The sequence below is a fragment of the Mesocricetus auratus genome, unplaced genomic scaffold (assembly GCF_017639785.1).
Source record: "Mesocricetus auratus isolate SY011 unplaced genomic scaffold, BCM_Maur_2.0 Super-Scaffold_100691, whole genome shotgun sequence".
In the NCBI taxonomy this organism is placed as follows: domain Eukaryota; kingdom Metazoa; phylum Chordata; class Mammalia; order Rodentia; family Cricetidae; genus Mesocricetus; species Mesocricetus auratus.
This window is the reverse complement of record NW_024429267.1, coordinates 57510007-57530156: the sequence shown is the minus strand read 5'-3', so window position 1 is coordinate 57530156 and position 20150 is coordinate 57510007. Positions and strand designations below refer to the sequence as shown.

Below are 20150 nucleotides of genomic sequence, written 5' to 3'. Positions count from 1 at the left end.
ACACACTTGTGGGCATTACTAGAGTTGCTCCGCCGAGGGGGAAGACCCGTCCTGAGTGTGGGCAGCACTGACCCTGGGGCTGGGGTCCTGGACAGGGTAAAGTGGACTGAGCTCCAGCGTCCACTGCTCTCTGCTTCCCAACGGCAGGATACGGCCTGCAGAGAAGGCCGATGTGTGACTGCGCAAATCTGCAAAGATGCCCACGAGAGTAGGTGTTCTGTTGTCACAAACGGACAACGAGGTCATCCGGGGTACGAAAGGAGACGGGGCAGAATGACAGACCTCACTCGTCTGGTGCTGTCCCGGTGAGCGGGAGCGAGTGACGGATAGATACGGGTGGGCGGGACCAAGCAAGGCTGTGTGTGGCTTTGAGTGGCTGTGGCTGACTGCTACCTCAGATAGGAAGCGGTGTGGACTTCTGCATGATGTGTGTGGATGGTAACCCAAAAGGGTCAAACAACTGAACTCCCTGGGGTTGGGATGACCTTCCACACAGGAAAGGCTGCATGCTAGCTGTGGTGGTTCCAATGTAATGGCCCCCATAAACTCACTGGGAGGGACACTACTGGGAGCTGTGGCCTTGTTGGAGGAAGTGTGTCACTGTAAGGTTGGGCTTTGAGGTCTCCTGTGCTCAAGCCACGCCCAGTATCTCAGTTCACTTCCTGGTGCCCACCAGATCAAAGATGTAGAACTCTGAGCTACTTCTTCACACCACATCTGCCAGCCTGTTGCCGTGCTCCCTGCCACGGTGACATGGACTGAACCTCTCGACGGTAAGACACCCCAATTAAATGTTCTCCTTTGTAAGAGTTGCTGTGGTCATGGTGTCTCTTCACAGTGGTGGAAACCCTAAGACATCAGTCTGGTAGCAGCTCCTGATGCTTTCTATAAGGGCAGGTCTTGGGGGGCCGGGGCGTCATGTGCTGCTGGGCAGCAGTCTCCTGGGGAGCGAATCTCCCTTTTGCTGTCTAAGTGCTGGGCAGAAAGCGATAGAGTCCAGTTGGGGAGTTTGTGGGGAGGGGGAGGGAAGGGTGTGAGAATTGTGAATTAATCTATAGCTCTTAGTTGCTGGGACCTTCATTCCAGCTGGTGTTACCTATTAAAAACTCTCTCTCTCTCTCTCTCTCTCTCTCTCTCTCTCTCTCTCTCTCTCTCTCTCTCTCTCTGTGTGTGTGTGTGTGTGTGTGTGTGTGTGTGTGTGTATATAAAGAGACTTTAAAGACAAGCTCCAGCAACTCATTTCATCATGTTCCATTCCTGTCCAACACTGTCCTGGCTGTGTGTCATCAAGGGGCATTCTGGGCGTGGTCCCATTCCTGTTAGCAGATACTTGATGAGCTTCCCCAAGCCGGTCCCCGGGTGAGGTGGCCTCTGCATGTTCACTGAATTCTTTGAAGCTCCCAAGGGTCATTTGCCTGAACCTAGGAGGGGACCCCTGTCACACCTGCTGTGCAGCCGAGAATGTAGCGAGGTGATCGGGATAGATGACACAGAGACCGGTCGGTTGCTTTAAGAAAACTTTATGCTCCCCAAGTCGGCTTAGGAGAGCTCCCCAAGAAAAAACGCTTCCCTTTTTTAAAGACTTCTGCCATCCATCCACACACAATTCTCCAACCGAGCTCTGACACACTTCTCACAGCTCTCCCAGACTTCTCACCCTCTTGGCTGGTGGTTTAATCTCCAGCCCCAGAATCGGGGAGAAACTGCAGGGAGCAGGAAGAAGCATCTAGCCTTAGGGGGATCAAAGTCATGGTGTTTCAGTGAGCCCTTATCGGAGCCCTACCAAGAGCTTTATAGCACTGAATTGTTTTCAGTAAACATTATCTCACAGCTGCCTGCTCCCAGGCTGATGGAGGGGTGGGTTTCCGGCCAGGGTCTGTGATCCCCACAGACCCCATCCCATCCAAACCCACCCCACCCCACTCCACCCCATCCTACCCAACTCCACTCCACCCCACCCCACCCCATCTTACCTGACTCCACCCCACCCCACTTCACCCTACCCCACCCCACCCCACCCCACCCCACCCCACCCCATTCCACCTCACCCCACCCCACTCCACCCCACCCCACTCCACCCCACCCCACTCCACCCCATCCTACCCGACTCCACCCCACCCCACCCCATCCCACCCCACCCCACCCCACCCCATTCCACCTCACCCCACCCCACTCCACCCCACCCCACCCCACTCCACCCCATCCCACCCCACCCCACCTCATTCCACCTCACCCCACCCCACTCTACCCCACCCCACCCCACTCCACCCCATCCTACCCGACTCCACCCCACCACACCCCACCCCATTCCACCTCACCCCACCCCACCCCACCCCATCCCACCCCACCCCACCCCATCCTACCCGACTCCACCCCACCCCACCCCACCCCACTCCACTCCACCCCACCCCATCCCACCCCACCCCACTCCACCCCATCCTACCCGACTCCACCCCACCCCACCCCATCTCATCCGACCTCACCCCACCCCAACCCATCCCACTCCACCCCATCCTACCCGACTCCACCCCACCCCATCCCATCCCACCCCACCCCATCCCACCCCACCCCACCCCACCCCATCTCATCTGACCTCACCCCACCCCACCCCATCCCACTCCACCCCATCCTACCCGACTCCACCCCACCCCACCCCATCTCATCCGACCCCACTCCATCCAACCCCAACCCACGCAACATCATCCTGCCCCCTGTAATCTGATCTCATCGCATCCAACTCTGTCCTCCCTCACCCCATCTCTTCCCACCCGTGCAGTCCCTTCCTCTCCCTCCCATCCCTGAGGGCATCACGGTAGTGGCTCTCCACAGAGGAGCTTCAGTTGGAGCCAATCATCAGCGAGGTGTGAGCATCTCACAACACACAGCAGCCCCCAGAGGCTCTGGGCTGCTTGACCAGTTGTCCCTCTGTCTGTCTGTACTGGCTGCCTTCTCTCCTCGTTCTACACCCAGACTTCCTTGGATGACCCCACAGAAGGCAACTGGTCCTGAGATCTTTGTTTCTGATCTCACCTGGGGGACCAGAACCCTCCGCACTTTTCCTTCTTTCTCTCACTTCCAAAAACGTTCATTCACACCACCACCACCTCCGGGTGCCTAGAATTCTCAATCTGCTTTGAATTGGCAGATGTGGGCTATTTGCTTAGAGATGAATGAGAGATCGGGTGGGGGGGGGTATCAAGATGATCTGCCCTAAGTTTGGAAGCCCACGGTGATAGCAGATCCTTGAACAGTGGTGGCCCATCTTCAGCAAGTCCAGGGCTAGGCGTTGGCTTGGCGTTCAGCTACGGGAGCAAAGCTGTTGTGCACTTGAGCACTGGAAGCTTTAGATCATCCCAGCTCAGCACAGAACAGAGCCCCACTCTGAGCAAGGGTTTATTACAGAACCTGGGTTCTGTTCCTGAAGCTGCTGGGAACTGTGGGCCCACAGCCATTTCCAGTGCAGTCCAGACAGGTTACACTCCAAAATTAAACACACCCAACCCTTCACCTGAAGCCTGGAATTATTCATAGCCTTACTTCTGTGTAGCAGAAGTGGGACTTTCATTTAAATGTAAATGGGTTTTGGGAGTAGAGTTTTGTTGGTGCTTTGTTTTGAGATGGGATCTCGTAGCACAGGCAGTCTCCAAACGTACTATGTGCTAGGAACAATGTGGCAAGGGCTGGGATGGCAGGTGGAGGGTCCCCCAACCTGCACTGGGACCCCCAGGATTGAAGTTCTGTGGTGGGTGATGGGTAGCCGGCAGATGGGGAGACAGAGACCTGTAGACGTGACTCATGTTGAAAGTTGTATTGAGGGGGAGGTAAGAAAATAAGGGAAAGAGACACAGAGACAGAGAGAGGACAGAAGAGAAGAGGGAGACAGGAAATGTCCAGTCTGCCCCAGGGGAACAACAGGAAAGAGTTGGCAGGGGTCTTTTTTTAAAAAGGGTCCTTTGCACCTGCGTGCAGACTATGCAACCATGGAACCCCAGGCTGACCACGGTACTGCCTGAGTGCATTCTGCCAGGCGACAGGGACAGGCCAGCATAATGCCTGACTCCTTACAATATGTAGCTTTGCCGCGCTAGTGATGGAAGCCATCACTGCTTCTAGGCAGGAGCTCTAGCAGCCAAACTGCTTCCCCGGCCCTTGGTGTGCCTGGCTGGCATGTTTGCATGAGAGAGAAGGGAAGCAGGAAGGAAAGGGTAACAGGAAGCTGGGGGTCAGAAAAGAGGACGGGACTGAAGTGTAGGGAAGAGGTTTATGGATGGACCAGCATATCATCACCCAGCGGAACTCCCTGAGATGAAAATGTTCTCTGTTCTGTTCAAGGGACACTGCTGAACAGTTAGAATACACTCGCCAGAAACTGGGTTTTCCTGTTATTAGACTGTAATTAGTTTTCGTTTAAATGACTATCTAAGCCTAGAGGCGGTATTGGGCGGTGTGGGCTGAGAAGCAGGCTGTTTGGGGAGTTCGGAAACACATCTTAGGACTGAGCCATGGGCGGGGGACCCACACACTGTCTAAAAATTGCCTCCTTCTACTGTGGGAGAAGGCGGTGTGGTTTCTACGAGAATTTTTTAATGCGTTGGGTCTTTTGCCTGTGTGTGTACACCATGTTCAAGCCTGGTACCCACGGAGGCCAGAAGAGGGCATCGGATCCCCTGAAACTGGGGTGAAAGATAGTTGTGAGCCACCTTGTGGCTGTAAGAACTGCGCCAGGTCGTCTGGAAGAGCAGTCTTAACCCCAAGCCGTCTCTCCAGCCCCTGATGGTTCATTTTCGTAGGCGCCTTGAGCCAGCCTTTGGTCCAGATGCGGGTGAACAAGGAACTGTGCACGCCCGCTAACAGCCTTTGGTCCAGATGCGGGTGAACAAGGAACCGTGCACACCCGATAACAGCGTGCTTGCTGAGCCGCTTACCGCAACCCAAACCAAAAGCTTAGAGAGGGAAATTGCTCACAGTCAAGCTTGCCACAAGGTCATGCTCCTTATAACAGGGTGCAAAATGCAGATGAACCCATGCGCAGCCTTGATGAGAAAAAGACCAATCTAAGCTGGAGGGGGAAGCTAAGGCCTAGAAACCAGGTCAATGAGGGATCCTGGGAGGGCACTCTGGGCTAGCAACCAGCTTTGCAAAGGTCATAAAATAAATGGCCTCCCTTTGCTACTCTGAGTTCCTCGCGCTCCTATTATGAAGTGAGGATCGGCGCTCCTCACCGGACCGTCCAACTCAGCTGTGAGCCACCATCCCTGAAGACAGGGTGCATGTGCCCCGAGAATGGTAAAAGAGACTGATGAGCCCCGGCTTTGTGGACAGGGAAAGGGGCACTTTCTGCTCCTCACGTCTCACCCCAGGTCTGGGACGAACAGCTTTATTTAGAGTTGATTTCAGTGTGGGCTAAAGACCGTAAGAGTCCGAGAATCACTGAAGAAAGACCCCAGACTCAAATAGTGTGCAAACACTCAGAGCATTTATTTATTCCGCACAAACAGCCAGCGTGCAGGGGTCGATCATTCGCACAAAATGGCGATGACAACCCAGGGCAAAAGCATGCAGGCGCTTTAACAAGGAACTTGGGCGGTCCTAAGTGCGGGGAGCTAACTCTCTTCTAATTGGTCGGTCAACGAGCAGTTTCCATGGGGCGCGTGTTGATTGGATAGGACTAGTAACCGGTCCACCTATCGCAGGTCCCCCTGGCCTTATAAGGCCAGATTTGAAACTGGCTGATTGGCTAAGCTTAGCTGGGGGCCTTCCTGGACTCAGGCTTAGGTCATTTTCTACAATGGAGATTCTCTGTATCTAAGAAGGAGTCACATTCCAGCCCTTTCAACACCGTTTCATTCTCTGAAGACAGATGGGGACGGCCTTCTATCCATCCTCCCTCAATGAGAAGCTCCTCTCTGTGCTAGGCACGGGATCAATCATGGAAAATAGGGGGAAGACAGGGATCCCTCTGCCCTGGCCTCTCACGCATGACCAGATGTACAGATGGTCCCAACTTATAAGGGCTCAGCTCAGGGATGGGGTGGCAGTCGTATGCTTCTGTGTCCAGAGTCAACCCTGTGGCATTTCCCAGGCTAACAGAGTGTGACGCTGATTCGTAGTGAAGGAACAGCCCCCTGCTTTAGTAGCCATGACAGGCTGCAGGAAAGACATGTAGGCCTCTGAACCAGCACATGTCTGACCTTGCCGGGCCGGCTTCAGTCACTAGGAAGCTAGATGCCCTCCTGGTGGCAAGGAACCAATCAGAAGTTAGCTGGCGGGACTCTGGATGTGCACAACAGTGGCATGCAGAGCATAGCAACCACCATGGGAGGGTCTACAGGCCATAACAACCAGTTGACCAATCAACACAAGACAGGTTGTCCAAGCCCTGCAGCTCATAGATCCTGAGACTGTTGCATACCCCTAGACACTCCCCTTTCCAAAAATTTCCCAGCCTCACTGTTTCTCTGGGTCCTTCTCCAACCATCCACCATGATGAACAGATGAAGGGCCTGAGTTAATGCAGTTAGCTCATTAAACAACAATAAAAGACTCTGCTTTTGCATTGGAATGGGTCTCTTTGGTGATTTGGGGCACAACAGTTGGGAGTTACAACTCCCAATCAGTCATGTGACCATGGGAGGACTATATCAGTGCTCTACAGTGCTCTCTCTGTGTGTGTGTGTGTGTGTGTGTGTGTGTGTACGTGCCTGTGGAGGCCAGCACTCAACATTAAGTGTCTTCATCAATCACTTTCCACGTGACTTTTTGTGACAGGCTCTCACCAAGTAGCCTAGGCTGACTAGGCATGAGTGCCCGAAACCCTCCCCTCTCCAGCTCCCTGTGGTTGGGATTCCTGGCATCACCACATCCAACACAGCAAGCAGCTTTACCAGCTAAGTCATCTACCTTGTCTCAATGAGTAGCTTTTGACTTATGAGCTCTACAAATTAAAGTGAGTTAATTAGAAAATAACTCATCAAAAGCCAAGGAATATCTGCCACATGTATGTTGTACACACGCATACATATGCATGCCTACGCGTGTAACACTGGGTAAGTCCTCTTATGTGTTAATGTGAGTTCTGCTGGGGATGGCGCATTTCCATCGCTGTTATTTTTAGACTAGCATACCCTGGAATTAAGTGTTGGGGAGCCTCAATTGGACCTTTCTTTGGTCCTGGCCTGATTCAGCTCATCTCGGCTTTCATGAGTTTGTGGTCAGCTAGAAGTCTGATTACAGCTGGCTTTGCCCATCTTAGCTGGGGCCCCCGCTGGGGTAACTGTACCGACTCTGCCCCATCTTTGGCTCGGTGTCGGTCACATTTTTCTGGACTTGTTGACACAGCGGAGACACGAGTATCAATGATCAAAGCACACAGGGCTTGGGGAGGGTGCACACTGACGTAGCAGCCTGTTCTTACTGCTATTGTTATTGCGACGCATCTGAAGCTGGTTACGCAGAGAGAACCAAGATTTATTTAGCCAGCAGATCTGGAGGCTGAAAGTCCAAGAGGGGAGGAGGCTCTACCGACCCTGACGCTAGTGAGGGTCTCATGGCTGATGACACTGTGGCAGGAATGTGGGCAGGGCCAAGGGATCAGAAGTCAAGACACAAGCTAAGTTATACTTACTCTAGTATAACAGTCCTGGCGCCCAGAAGCCTCTCGCCAGGCCGTAAGTCTTTCTTTTAAAAATTTTAGCATGCTCCCAAGCTACAGAGAAACCCCATCTGGAAAACCAAAAGAGAAAATCATGAACACATACTAATCACGCAAAACAAGAGGCACCTACATATGACACACATTGATCATGTTTACGCCCCACCATGCCCCTCGTCTTCCTCTCCTCCTCCCCGCTTCTGTTTTTGTGTCTGGTTTCTAAAATCTAGGTTCTGTGTATGAAAGAAGCGTGTGCGGTGTTAATCTTTCTGAGAACGGCTTGTCTCGCTCAGTGTTTTCGTCACCAGTTCATCCATTCTCCAGCCCAGCTTCTGTAGGACTGAGTTATGCTTCCACCGTGGAGACACACCGTACTTAGGAATCCAGCCGCCGCTGGGCACCCAGCCGACTCCACGAGTGGGCTACTGTGACGGGCAGGTTGCTTTTGTCTGAGCGTTTCGTAACAGTGGACAAAGTCACTAAGTCACCCGGGCGTTGGTGGCGCACGCCTTTAATCCCAGCACTCGGGAGGTAGAGGCAGGTGGATCTCTGTGAGTTTGAGGCCAGGCTGGACCAACAGCCTCCAAAACAATACAGAGAAACCCTGTCTCGTAAAACCAAAAAAAAAAAAAAAGAGCACTGGCTGCTCTCCCAGGGTCCTGAGTTCAATTCCCAGCAGCCACATGGTGGTCCACAGCCACCTATAGTGGGATCTCATGCTGTCTTCTGGCCGGCAGGCATACACACAGATAGAGTACTCATATACATAAATAACGTCGAGATGGCATTGCGTAGAATTTCACAAGAGATGGCCGGCTCTCTATGATCAGCACAGGAAATGCTTGTCCAGGGCTGTCCTGCCCTCTGGTTGCCTTCCTAGCATGGGGTGGTGGTCATTCACTGGATTGGCTCATGATCACTGTCGCTTTAAACTCTTCCTCAGAAACACCTGCAAGGCACAGATTCTTTGACTGAGGTGCCTTAACAGAAGCAGAAGGAGGTGGCCCCAAGTGACCTCTGGGTTTTGAATGATGTCAGTCTCTACCAAAATTACCCAGGACTAAGCCAAAGCATTTCCTCGGAGGACTTAATAGGAACTTATCTAGACAGATCCAGGAAACACAATTTGAAAACTCAGGATTTATCTCATCTGCTACTGTCAAAACGGAGTCTTTCGTAGCGTGAGAAACGAAGTCAAGAATCGGGGTTGCGAACTCACGCATAAACTGTTCTGGGAGCAGGTTCTCCGAGGCTGGGGAAGAAAAGAGGCAACTCTGGGGACAAGGGCTCAGTCTGCAAAGTGCTAACCACGGGAGACCTTGGGAAAGCGGGTCACTGTGGCAGGTGACTGTAATTCCAGTGCGGCAGAGGTGGGGACAGGCAGGTCCCTGGGCCTCGCCGGCCAGCCTAGCCTACTTGGTGTCGGAAGAAGAATACTCCAGATTGAACTCTGACCTCCTCGCTCAAGCACACGCATATACACGTGCACCCACACCCACCCAAACAGAAACAGGATGATGGCGGGGTCAGAGGAACAGCTCTCTGCAGACCTTCTCATGTTATCTTTGGACCTGAGCTTACACGGGGCCACGGGGAAGCTTTCTTGCCCCACCACAATGTCTGAGACTGTTTTGTTATATGGGTTAGACGTCTGCTTTTTTACTGTGGGCCGTGGAGTGAAGACATTGGTATCCCCCGGGCGAAGACCCTGCTAGAAAAGAGGATCTCACTTCTACTCAGACTCTGTCTTTCACTGAGGCCTCGGCCATGAACAGACACACTGAAGACCACAAGCTACAACTGCCAGTTGACCAAATCGTAGAGCGGTGGTTCTCAGCCTGTGGGTCGCCACCCCTACACACTCCAGTATCGAGTACTCTGCAAATCAGAGACTTACATTACAATTCGTAACAGTAGCAAAAGTACAGTTATGTGTAACAACGGAATAATTTTATGGTTGGCAGCTAGCAAACACGAGGAACTGTATCAAAGGGTCGCAGCATTAGGAAGGGTGAGAGCCGCTGTCTAGAGTCGCCTGAGATGGCGTCTCCATTGACAGGGGCCCGTCGGCATGTCTGTGAGGGATTGTCTTGATATAGGAGGTTCAGCCCACTGTAGGCAGCACCAAATCCGCCCCCCCCGCCCCCGCAGGTGGTCCTGTGCTGAATAAGGAAGCTAGCTGAGCATAAGCCTGAGAGGAAGCCAATTGGACACCTTAGGGTACAGAGAGTAGCCCTTCTCTTTAAAGAACTTATATTTCATGTGTATACGTGTTTTGCCCGCATGTGTATCTATACCACATAAATACCTGGTTCCGACGGAGGCTGGAAGATGACATTGGACCCCCTGGAACTGGAGTTAAAGATGGTTGTGAGCCACCACATCGGTGCTGGGAACAGAACCTGAGCCCTCTACAAGAGCAACCATGCTCTTAACTTCTGAGTCGTGTGTCCAGAAGCGCAAGGAAACAGGTCATTGAAAATCAACTCAGTACACTCTACGAGGGTGAATCGGCTCAGGGTTAGAGCACTTTCTGTTCCTCCAGCGTCCAGGTAGCTCACAACTGCCTGTAACTTTAATTATGAGCACACTCACGTGCACAGAAATTCTTTTAGGCATACACACAAATAAAATAAATAGCCAATCTTTAAAAGCTGTGGGCAACAGGAACGCAGATTTGGCACACTACCCAACCTTTGCCAGCAGGAAACAGTTTAGGTTCCTGACCAGAGACTATTTCCCGAGTGGTCTCACCCTTACTCCTCCTAAGCTGTTTCCATGGCCTCCTAATAACCCACCTGGTGTTCGGGTAGACACTGTGAGCCATTCGGACGCCATGCCGGGAGGATGATTCTGGGTGGCACTGAACTTCTACTTGGAGAAAAAAATAAAGTTGACAACCAGAAATAGCACTCACCCATGAATTCACTGTGAATTTGTGTCAGGCCGCCGGAACTGGGGTTGTTCACCTTTGTGATGGCTATAAGGGGAAAACTCGTCAGCTAAATGAGGAGATTGAACATAAAAGCAGAGGGAACGTGTAGCCATTCCGGGGTGTCAGGTTTTAATCCCTTTAATGAAGGCTACGTGAATATACAGTGAGTTGAAATGGTAACCAAAGCAGGTGGGCTCTCTCTCTCTCTCTCTCTCTCTCTCTCTCTCTCTCTCTCTCTCTCTCTCTCCCTCCCTCCCTCCCTCTCTCTCTCTCTCTCTTTCTCTGTGTGTGTGTGTGTGTGTGTGTGTGTGTGCTTGGTTGCTTGTATGTATGTATCTGTATGCGTGTGCGTGTGTGTGTGTGTGTGTGTGTGTGTGCGCGTGCGCATGAATGCCAGAGGTCAACACCAGATGTCTTCCTCAACTGCCATCTATCCTTATTTTTTGAGACAAGGTCTTTCACTGAACTCGGAGCTTACCAATTCAGCAAGGCTAGCCAGGAGGGCCCCAGGATCCTCCTGCGTCTGCCTCTCCGGCGCTAGAATTACATGTGTTCATACCATGCCTGGCTTTTGGAGGTTGAACTCAGGGTCTCGGGCTCACCCAGCAAACACTTTACTAGGTGAACCATCTCTCCCACCCCAGCCCTAACTGTGGGCTGAGGGTCTGGAGTCAGCAGGGGCCACTGGGTAATGGGAGGGAATGCGGTGCTGTTTACTGCAGACAGCACCCCCCCCCCCTGACTCCAACCCTAATCTTTGCTCAGATTGGAAGTCCTCTGTGACTGCGAGGAAAGGCCGAACAAACTTGTGAGAGAGGGTGGTGTTGTCACATGACCTGCTGACGCGTTCCCATGTGGGGTTTCCGAGCTCTGATCCAGGTACGGGCCCAGGTTATCTTCGAACTGGGTTTGCCTGCTCCTGTCAGAGGGTTACAGCAGTCAACTTGGAGGTGTGGGGGGGGGTGGCTGCAGAAGCAAAAAGTAGGAGTGATTTCCAACCGACACATTCTCCCGATTCCCTGAGCCCTGGGGCTCTGGTCCTCCACCAAGGAAAGCTGTATTTCCCTTTCACTTGACCGTGGAGAAAACACGCCCAGTGCCAGCTCGCCCCGCCCAATGCCAGCTCGCCCCGCCCAATGCCAGCTCGCCCGCTCAGCCTTACAGACCCAGTCAAACTGCCGTGGTGGGAAGTCTCTGGGGCCCGCTGGTCTTGGATGGTGAACGGATGCCTTTATGAGATCCTGCCCTGTGCACAGGGCAAAGGGGGCTGCCGAGTGGGGTTTTCCCCTTTGCCCCTCCTCTCTGGCAGGCGGACAGACCGGGTCTTGGGAGTTCACAGGAAAGGTGTGTTTTGACAAGCACACACATGCTCCTTTAGAAAAGTCACAGAGACAAACTCCTTTGTTGCCCCTGGTCCCACTCCCTTCCACCCAGGAGGTGAAGCCCTTTCAGAAGCCACACAAAGGGACCGGGGCCAGTGCTTGCTTGTACAGTTCCCCGAAAGAACACGACTTCCATTCTGTGGTTCCACACACCAGACTCACTTCCCCTCACAAATGCAAACGTTGGCAGGGCTGTTTGTCCGGCCGGCCGGCCTGGGACTGGCAGGGAACAAGAAGTTTGGCAGGACTGGGTAGGCCTCTCTCTGTAGGGCTTTGGTTTCCTGGCCAGTTGAACCCAGTCCAGTTATTGTCCCAGTGTTCTGCCAGATAAAACAAGGAGGGAGCTTTTCTAGAAGCCTGGCCTTGTTGACTGCGAGATGTGGGGAGGGGCTGCAACCTGAACAGGGAGGTGGGGAATCCAGCCCAGGCCAAGGCCAGGAGCTCCATTCTCCAGCAACGGGTCTGACTGGGTGTGGACCTGGTCTCTGGCTCATGGCTGGCATCGATCTCACAAGAGCCTGGCCTCGGAGCCCTGTGACTGCTTGGAGGTCTCTGGGATACAGAGGAGCGTTCTCAGCAAATGAATCTTACCTGTAGTATAAAGCAGTCCAGCAGGCTTGAAGCCCTGGTTTGGTTCCCAGCCCTGCATAAACTGTAGCGGCTTTGTAATCCTAGCACTTGGGGGACAGAGGCAAGATCAGGAATTCAAGGTCATCCTCCACCATGCCGTAGGTTCAAGGGCAGCCTGGGGTGCATGAGCCACTGACCAAAAGCAAGCATTCTAAGCAGAATCCTACCTAGAAGCAAATGATGTCTAGATGAAGAAAAACCCTGTCTACTCCCAGAAATACCTCCTGAGTTGGCTTTTCACAGCCCTCTTTAACTTAAGGCCAGTAATTAAGAATCACTAAAGCACTGTTTCCAGGAAGTTCTCATTAAACACACATTCTAAATTCTCAGCTAAATACTAGTTAAAACGTACTGTACACAAGCAAATTGAAATTCTATGGAGACTTCACTGATGGGGGTCTAGAGGCCACCCCTCCCTTTCCTGTCCATGACTACATCTCTCACAAGGGAAGCCAGGTCTCTGCTCTGGGGCCTCCCCTGAAATGAAGGACTTTACCCCATCTTAGACTAACCACGCACGTTCTCATGGCTGAACCAGTGTGTTTAACACCAAAGCTATTGGAGTCTGGTGTTTAAAATACAGAGGTTCTGTCTCCCCGGTGATGCAGCAATTATTGGATGTGGGACCCAAGCTCCCAAATGTGATTTTGTAGATAGAGAAATATTGGAAACTGGGAGTGGGGGCGGGGTCATCTTTTCAAATATCAGTGCACAGTATTGTTGGGTTTTTGTTCTGTTTTGTTTTAAACAAATGTCTTTGTAAGCCTCTTACAAAATACCTGTGTCCTTCCCTGCAGAGGTTGTGGGGGGCTGACATGGCTTCCTTGAAAATGGACAGAGCAAGGGACAATGCCCAGGCTGGCGGTCACCACAGGCGCTGACTTCTGTGGTCTTCAGGGCCTCGCTCTCCGACGGTCCTCTTGTTCTAACAGTTATTTTTCTGACCACAAACTTTGACGTCTAATGCTTGAGGGCTGAGAACTTCAATTCTATGAACTCTGGTTCACCCATATTCCTGTTTCCCTGTTTTCTCAAGCCTGGCCTGAGGAAGCATGGAGACACACAGCCTGGAATCTATACAGGACAGAAAGACCCTAAAACTTTAGGGAGAAAAAACAAAAACAAAAAAAGCAAGCAAACAAACCCCACCGGATTTTCTTCTATGGGGTGCCGTTTAGTCCCTAAGAAGGCGCATCTAAATTTTTAACGTTGTTCCGCAGCCAGGTGTGGACACTGAGGGAGGAAGGCTGGTGTGAGTTTCAGGCCACTCAGGGCTGCAGCGTTTGACCTTGTCTCAAGAAAACAAAGCCAGCAGAAGCTGTTCTAAGGACAGAGTCTACTATGGGGAACAGGGACAAAATTTCACCCTCTGTTCTCATGGCTCTCAAGCCCAGGTGTGACTTCAGACATTTCAGGAGACAAATCAGCAAAAACTAGGTACAAACTACGTTGTGTGCCAAGACGTTTCCATGGGAGATGCAACACACGCATCCTCTAACCCCAGTAAGGGGCCCACGGTCAAGCACACGGTCAGCTCCCCGCCACCTTGAAGATGTTTTCTCGGTCTTTGTCTTCACATAGAACTCCTTTTGTCTCCATATGATCTCAGAAATGCAGTAGCTTTGGCAAGAAGCATGTCTTTTTAGGTTGTGTCTGAATCTCGGCAGGGTAGGATAGTAAACCTGACAGTCATTGAATGGCAGTGAGCAGGGGTGGGGCCTCCTCACCACCCTCCTGCTCTTCTCTTTCATTTAGAGCTTGGCCTCACTAATATCAGAGAATTAATTTTTTGTTGATGAATTTTTTAATGAATAAAGGGTGAAATCTTCTCCTTTGTCTACTGTTCTGAGTTTTACTCCACGTTATTTATATACCACAAGCAAGGCAGAGCGAATCCATTCTCCCTGCGCTCAAACTCTTGTTCGTCTCTGACATTTTGAAAGCTCATGCAAAATACTATTTCCAGACTTTATCATTGTTATTATTTATTATTAATGAAGGAACTAAAGCTTCAGCAACGCCCCCTGGAACACGCTATAGCCAAAACTTTGAGTAAAGCGGCATGGTCAAAGACTCTAGCACTAGATGGAGTGTTTCATGGGAACTTCAGTGATGGATCTAAAAGATACCCACACAGGGTGTTCTCAATTTGAAGAAACCTTCACTTTATCACCTTGCAAAAAAACAGAAGCTCTGGGGCTGGGGAGATGGCTCAGTGGTTAAGAGCGCTGGCTGCCCTTGCAGAGGACCTGAGTTCAATTCCCAGCACCCACATGGCGGCTCACAGCTGTCTGTAACTCCAGTTCTAGGAAATCTGACACCGACTCTGGCCTCCAAGGACACTCACTGAAAGCATAGGGTGACCATACAATACATACAAGCAGGCTCACAAATGTGCACATAAAAGTTTTTAATTAATTAGTTAGATAGGTAGTTATTTAGTTCATTGCATTGTGTCCTCCTGGTTTGTGGAAACTTCTCCTGCATGGACCCCTCCCCTCTACAACACCTGCCTTCCGGCTGTCTGTCTGCTAAGATCTTTCCCCAGGTAAAGCAACCAGTATCAGCAATCATACAGCAGCCCATTTCCCGAGAAACTGAGGTCCTTGTTGGTGAAATAAAAGACTTCCCCGTCCTCCCAAGTGAGAAGGGGCTGGCCTCCCAGTGTGTGGTCATGTGACCTTTACCACCCAGCAGAAACTGAAGACAGCCTTACTCCAAGGATCCCTGTTTGCTGTTGGCTGGCCTGCAGTGTGGCCTCCGTTCCTGGAAATTCTAATATGCAATATGATCGTCGCTTCTGCAGGAGTGCTCCTGAACTCCCTGCCTTATCGCCCTGTGTCGGCAGGTGCTGGGTAATTAGATCTGGGTTTGCCTTATCAATCCTGGGCCGGCAGAGGGGTGGGGGTGGGCAGCTGTCTCTTCTGTGACACTGCTGGCATTTGGGGAAGAGTCAGCAGTTAAACAGGTGCTAGACATGGAGCAAACTGTCCCCACACTCCTCCACCTAAATCCACAGTGACATTCTGTCTCTGCTTCCTTCAGCTCAGAGGTAAATCTCATGGGGTTCTTGGCCTCCATGGAAACTCGCAGGGTCTTGGGCATCGTGGCTTCACCAGCAGAGGACATAATGACTCTGATTGATTCCCAAACAATTACTTACACTTATAAAATGTGCTGACTGTCTCTAGCTGAGCTAGAGTGTCAAGTGGTGAAGGAAAACCCTTATTCCATTAGGAAAGAGGACCCAGTGGTGTTGGTGGTATCGGTACTCTCCTGGTGGTGTTGTCTGTAGTATCCTGGTGGTGGTGTCCATAGCATCCTAGTGGTGGTGTCCGTATCCTGGCTGTGTCATCTGTAGTGTCATCCACAGTATCCTGGTGGTATGAGTGTTGCCATGGTGGTGTTGTTTGTAGTATCCTGGTGGTATAGGTGTTGCCTTGGTGGTGATGCCCCAGGTACTGTAACCTGGTTTTGAGCTATGGAGTTAGTGGATCAAGGCAAAGCTATTGAGCCTGAGCATCTGACCCACTTAAACATGATACTCTCTTTACAAATCGGCCCCTCTGGGTTTCTTCTACCTGATTACAATGAAAGTCTCTCTCTCTCTCTCTCTCTCTCTCTCTCTCTCTCTCTCTCTCTCTCTCTCTCTCTCTCTCTCTCTCTCTCTCTCTCTCTCTCTCTCTCCTCTCTCCCGGGATGAAAACAGGAGCAGGGAAAGGAGACTTCAACCAATGGACAGCAGCCCCCAGACAAGCTCCTCTGCTCTCAAAGCCCCAGCTGACTCTGTGGGACCACCACATCCCCCTGGAAATGTACTCAGCTCACCTATGACGTCCTGACATTCCCATGAGGGCAGGGAAGCTGTGCCTGGGTGGCATCATGTCACAACCAAGTCAGCCATCATCTGTAGGAGCCTTCTCAAGGTTCCCCTCCCTCCACTCACCCACCCTGTCCCTGCTGCTGTCACCAGGATGTCAGCGTCCAAATTAGCACAGGGCCCCAACCCAAGCAACAGCTGCATTGACAGCCCAGTGAGTGGCCCACCCCGGGGACCCACTATGGGAGCCTCAGCTGTCAGCTTCCACTTTCCCCAGACGCAGAAGGAGGAAACAGCAGTCGGTTCCTCCCTGTTTACAAGGTCAGATAGGCAGGGGAGACAGACAGCTCCCGTGGACATCCTCGGCTTTAACTTAGCCCCAAGCCAACGACCTCTAAATCCAACCGCAACTGCAGTTCCACAATTGGGGGGTGGGGGTGGTGAGACCAGCACCATCCCCTGCAGGGTGACAGCGGGCGGGCGCCAGAGAAGGGAAGGAATTTGAATGACAGGGTGACATGATGTCCATCTCCCTAATGATGGGAGAAGTCACTGGCGAGGCGAAAACTGCCAGGCCCAGATCTGTGTTTAAAAGCTTTCTCGTGGTTAAGCTCAATACCTAAGACAAAGAGAATGAATTATGGAAGAGAACGAGAGACACTTGTTAATTTTCCTACTCATCCCTCTGTAGTGAAAGCTTCACACTAGGGATGGCATCTCCTCCCTGCTCTCTCTGGAGAGGCGCTGACAGACCCAACCTACGTCATCCTTACTGTTTCTTCCATTGCAGACTTGATGGCGTTTTCCACATATATTAACACAACGTGTATATTTCACGGTGCGTCTGATTCATCGGTAGGAATTCAAGGCCATGATTCTCCGTCGGGTCTCCTTGATCATAAAGGTCACTCGGGTGATGAGACAGACCGATCCCCACAGGAGTGTTAGAGTGTGTGACTAGCCTGCCTGTGTGCATCCTAGTCATCCACGAGGGGCATCCAGCTAGCTCCTGGCCCAACTGGAACCCAGTAAAATCATCGCGATAATTTCACATTTCTGCATCACCTTTCATCAGGGAAGATAAAAGGACATCACAAACCCAGCGCCCTCTTTGATCTAGGGCCCTGTCTAGTGCACGCATGTCCATGGTACATGCTGCACCCACCCGGCAGATGGCCCTCCCTTATGCAGGACAGTGGAGAGCCTGCTGCCGGCTTCCAGGAGGACCGGAGAGCTCCAGGAAGACCCTGGGTGGCAGAACTGTCATTAGAGCAAGAGGGATAGGATTTCGAAGCTGCTGAGGGTGGGTATGGATGGGTGTAAGTATTGCCTGGGGCTCTGACTTTGCTCCCTTCTGGGCACACCCAGTGCTTTGGTTCCTAGCTGCATGAGAAAGACTCTGACACGCATATCCCAGGCTCAAATTCTCCCTTGAGTCCAGCCAGGCATCCCAGCTGTCTCCAGGCATTTCCAGCCTCATATTTCACTGAATGCAGGCTCAGCTTCCAGCTCGAGTGACGTGTGCCCCGGGTCTGTCCCCCGATCCCTCCCAAATAGCTTCTTTTCCAGACACCCCGATTCTAGTTGCTAGCGTGGCAACTGCAAGGAAGGTGACCAGGGGCTGGGTGCTCTCAGGAAACCTGCATTTCGGAGAGGGTGTAGGAGGGTGCCCTCCACACCAGGACTGTGGAGGGCTGAGGGTTAGGGGGTGATGGAGCAGGGCTGTGGGTCTCCTCGGACAGTGGGATCAACACTGGCTTCCTCAAGAAAATGGGGGGGAGGGTGGGAATGGCAAACTCTGAGGCAGCAATGAGCTTACTTGTGAAGCAGAAAAGACCCAGGCTGCCCTGACAAGACCCCAACAAGCTAGCCACTGTCCCCAACAGGTCAATTTACACAGTTTACAAAACCAGTAGCATAAAATGAGGAAGGGATATTTAGTCAATGGGGAGAGGAACAGAGAAGTCCAGGGATCCCCCCAAAGTCTTTTTGTGGAGTCTTGATCTGAGGAGTTGGTTTAAATAGAGCTAAAGAGGCAGCATAACAAAGCAGAACAGGTCAAGTCTGACCTGTTATCACTGGACTTGGGTCCTCCCCCTGATTCTCCCTCCCCCACAGACTCAGGTCCTATCCCTCCACTCAGGTCCCCCCACCAGGACTCAGGTGTCTCTGTCCCCCACCCCCACCCCCAGTGCAGCAAGGCAGCCTGACAACTAGTCAGGGAGTGTGGAATCTGCCTGGAGGACAAGCTCCCCTCTGGCAGGAAACAGTCCAGCCTTTTCCTTCATCCAGCGTCCAGCGTGGGGTTCCTGGCAGAAAACCCACTCCCTTGGGGTCCATTGTCTCAAAAAGAGGGGGGGCCAAGGGTTTCTTGAGACTATCTCCACTGCTGGAGAGTCACCCCGGGTGGGGTGGGAGGGCAGGGCAGTGGGGACAGGGGTAAGGTGACCGAGTATTTGCTCTGTAATGCAGCACCACCCAACCCAAAGGAGGCCCTTCAGTCGGGTGCCTGTGGGAGGGGGCTGACATCCACCGCCGCGTCCTTGGCTGAGACTTTAAGGGTGTGGCCCCTCTGTCTGCCCTCTCCCCCTCCACACAGGCAGTGCCCAGCAGGAGATGCGGGCAAGGTTTCCTGCTCTCCATCTAGGATCCTCAACGGGGTCCTCTGTGTTCAAAGGACCAGCAGCCAAACCGAAAACAAAGAGTCCTTCTGCGATCCCTGGGAAAGTACCACATAGCCTGGGGCCTGGCAGCCCGGCTAGGCTAGCACACCAAATCTTGTCTTCATTCTTTGAGAACTTAAGTCTTGAGGCCCACCAGCCCGGGCATGCCCGCTGCGGGGAGGGCGAGGGGAGTGGGTGGTCTAGGGGAGACTGCGGCCCACCTGCTGAGTGCTGGAAATCACACCTGGCCCCTTTCCCAGCCTGTGGAGGCCACACACCGCCCCCATCGGGTTCAGGTAGCTGGAGCAGAAGAGAGAGTGCCTCTTGTGAGCCCAGGCTGGCCCTGCTCTGCGTCGCTCCAGACTGGACAAAGCAGTGGTTTTTCAGCCTGCGCTTGTCTCTTTGCCCCAGGAGACTCCATCTTACAAGCAGCTTTTGACTCTGTTTTGAGAGAGGGGAATCCAGCCCTGGGTGAACGCAGAACCTCCATGATCTGCAGGGCACACACCCAACCGTCACATGACTTATTCCTGGGAACAGAGAGGACCGCCCCGTAAGTTCATTGGGGGTGAATTGAGACTGTAGGGGGCACATGGATGTATTCGGATCATATCATCAAAGCCAGACCCAAGAATGTGCCAGGCATGGTAGAACAAGAAACGGGTGTCACCCCCTCACTGAACCACTGTGGCGGGAGGGGGAGGGTGTAGGTTGCAGACAAAAGGAGGGACTCTGTGGGAATCCTTGAAGGCACCCACTCCTTTTCTAATAATTCTGTATTTTAAAAATCTTGTTCTTCCCAGTACCCCTTAAGATCTCCTGCCACAGGGGCATGGCTGCCTCCCAGGAGGCTCCCCCAGGATGGAACCACCCAGCCAGGCTGCTAAAGGCAAACTCTGTGGGCTCTTACGGGGAGGCATCCCGCCAAGGTGTTCTCGCCCCCGGCACACAGAACCGAGACCTTCCTGGGTCCATGCCCACAGGGGTGTCTGGATCCCTCAGACACCGGCCGCTGCCAGCCTGGGGGTGGGGGCGTGGAAGAGCAGGGAGAGGCTGGGGAGGAACAAGT

At 52.5% G+C, this 20150-nt stretch overlaps 1 long non-coding RNA gene across 1 annotated transcript; it reads right to left on the bottom strand.

Moving 5' to 3' along the window:
- Positions 1 to 7446: 7446 nt before the first annotated feature.
- LOC121137621 lies at positions 7447 to 10797 on the bottom strand. The gene is made up of 2 exons (XR_005874910.1): positions 10450 to 10797; positions 7447 to 10003 (listed from the first exon to the last, which is right to left on the bottom strand). It is a non-coding gene; the product is annotated as an uncharacterized LOC121137621 (long non-coding RNA).
- Positions 10798 to 20150: the final 9353 nt, after the last annotated feature.